Raw genomic sequence first — 2,500 nt, 5'->3', positions numbered from 1 at the left:
ACATTGCGTACGAACCGCATGAAACTTCCAGAGGCATTTGCAGCAGGAATGCATGTGCACTCAAAAACTTCTATATGTTTCACGGATAGACCCCGTGAAACGCTAGAAATTGGCGGGGATGTGTCTCTTGTGGCTCACGGGGCTGTTAGGGTGGCACAGAACTCCCTCGGAATGGGAAAAGGGGTCATTTTCGTGTTGCCACATTGCATAGGAACGCCATGAAACTTCCAGAGGCATTTGCAGCAGAAAGGCACGTGCACTCAAAAATTTTAATATTTTTCACGCATAGACCCCGTCAAACGCTAGAAGTTGGCGGGGATGTCTCTCTTGTGGCTCACGGGGCTGTTAGGGTCGCACAGAAATGCCTCGGAATGGGAAAACGGGTCATTTTTGTGTGGCCACATTGCATAGGAACGGCATGAAACTTCCAGAGGCATTTGCAGCAGGAATGCATGTGCACTCAAAAACGTCTATATTTTTCACGGATAGACCCCGTGAAACGCTATAAATTGGCGGGGATGTCTCTCTTGTGGCTCACGGGCGCTGTTAGTTAGGGTCGCACAGAAATCCCTCGGAATGGGAAAAGGGGTCATTTTCGTGTTGCCACATTGCGTACGAACGGCATGAAACTTCCAGAGGCATCTGCAGCAGAAATGCATGTGCACTCAAAAACGTCTATATTTTTCACGGATAGACCCCGTGAAACGCTAGAAATTGGCGGGGATGTGTCTCTTGTGGCTCACGGGGCTGTTAGGGTCGCACAGAAATCCCTCGGAATGGGAAAACGGGTCATTTTCGTGTTGCCACAATTGGCATACGAACGGCATGAAACTTCCAGAGGCATTTGCAGCAGAAATGCATGTGCACTCAAAAACGTGAATATTTTTTCACGGATAGACCCCGTCAAACGCTCGAATTTGGCGGGGATGTTTCTCTTGTGGGTCACGGGGCTGTTCGGCTCGCACAGAACTCCCTTGGTCCACCTGATTCGTGCATACAGGCAGCAACTAAAACTCTGTAAACCTGCTGTGAGGACATCTAAACAGTGGACCAGTGAGGCTGTGGAAGATTTGCGGGCGTGCTTAGACTGTACTGACTGGGATATGTTCACGACTGCTACCAATAGTCTGGATGAACTCACAGAGGCTGTGTACATCAGCTTCTGTGAGGACTGCTGTATCCCAACACGTACCAGGGTGAACTTTAACAACAACAAGCCCTGGTTCTCAGCAAAGCTCAAAAGGTTGAGGTTGGAGAAGGAGGAAGCGTTTAGGAGTGGGGATAGAGACAGATTCAAGGAGTCGAAGAACAGGTTTAGCAAAGCGGTGAGAGAGGCTAAACGACTGTACTCAGAGACACTAAAACACCAGTTCTCTACTAACGACGCTGCTTCTGTCTGCCAAAGGGCTCAGGCACATCACCAACTACAAACCCAGAGCGCCCCACACCACTAACGACTCCCGCCTAGCCAACGACCTGAACGAGTTCTACCGTAGATTTGAAAGACAATTGGACTGTCCTGAACCACCCCTTCCCACCCAAGAGGCCCCATCCCCCACCCATACTACAGAAACGACTCTCTCCTTTCAGGAGGGAGAAGTTAATGGGCTTTTCAAGAGGCAGAATCCACGCAAAGCAGCCGGGCCGGACTCTGTCTCTCCAGCCACCCTCAGGCACTGCGCTGACCAGCTGTCTCCGGTGTTCACCAACATCTTTAACACCTCCCTGGAGACATGCCATGTACCAGCCTGTCTCAAGTCCTCCACCATCATCGCTGTGCCCAAAAAGCTAAGGCCAACAGGACTAAATGATTACAGACCGGTCGCCCTTACATCTGTGGTAATGAAGTCTTTTGAGCGCCTGCTCCTGGCACACCTCAAAGCCATCACAGACCCTCTCCTGGACCCCCTTGAGTTTGCCTACAGAGCCAACAGGTCTGTGGACGACGCAGTTAACATGGCCCTCCACTTCACCCTACAGCATGTGGACGCCCCAGCATCCTACGCCAGGATCCTGTTTGTGGACTTCAGCTCTGCCTTCAACACCATCATCCCTGCCCTGCTTCAGGACAAGCTCTTCCAGCTGAACGTGCCCTACTCCACCTGCAGGTGGATCACAGACTTCCTCTCTGACAGGAAGCAGTGCGTTAAGCCGGGAACAGAAGTCTCTGACTCCAGGTCCATCAGCACGGGAACTCCTCAGGGCTGCGTCCTTTGCCCACTGCTCTTCTCCCTGTATACCAACAGCTGCGCCTCCAATCATCTGTCCGTCAAACTCTTGAAGTTTGTCGGACGACACCACCCTCATTGGGCTGATCTCTGGTGGGGATGAGTCTGACTATAGGTGGGAAGCTGACAACCTGGTGACCTGGTGTAGCCAGAACAACTTAGAGCTAAATGCTCTAAGGACAGTTGAGATGGTTGTGGACTTCAGGAAGAATACAGCCCCACTCACCGCCATCACCCTGTTAGACTCCGCAGTCAAAATTGTGGAGTCCTTC

The sequence above is a fragment of the Petromyzon marinus genome, unplaced genomic scaffold (assembly GCF_048934315.1).
Source record: "Petromyzon marinus isolate PM22_M1 ecotype Great Lakes invasive population unplaced genomic scaffold, UKy_Petmar_22M1.pri1.0 PM_G_Scaffold_18, whole genome shotgun sequence".
NCBI lineage: Eukaryota > Metazoa > Chordata > Hyperoartia > Petromyzontiformes > Petromyzontidae > Petromyzon > Petromyzon marinus.
This window is presented reverse-complemented; position numbering follows the sequence as displayed.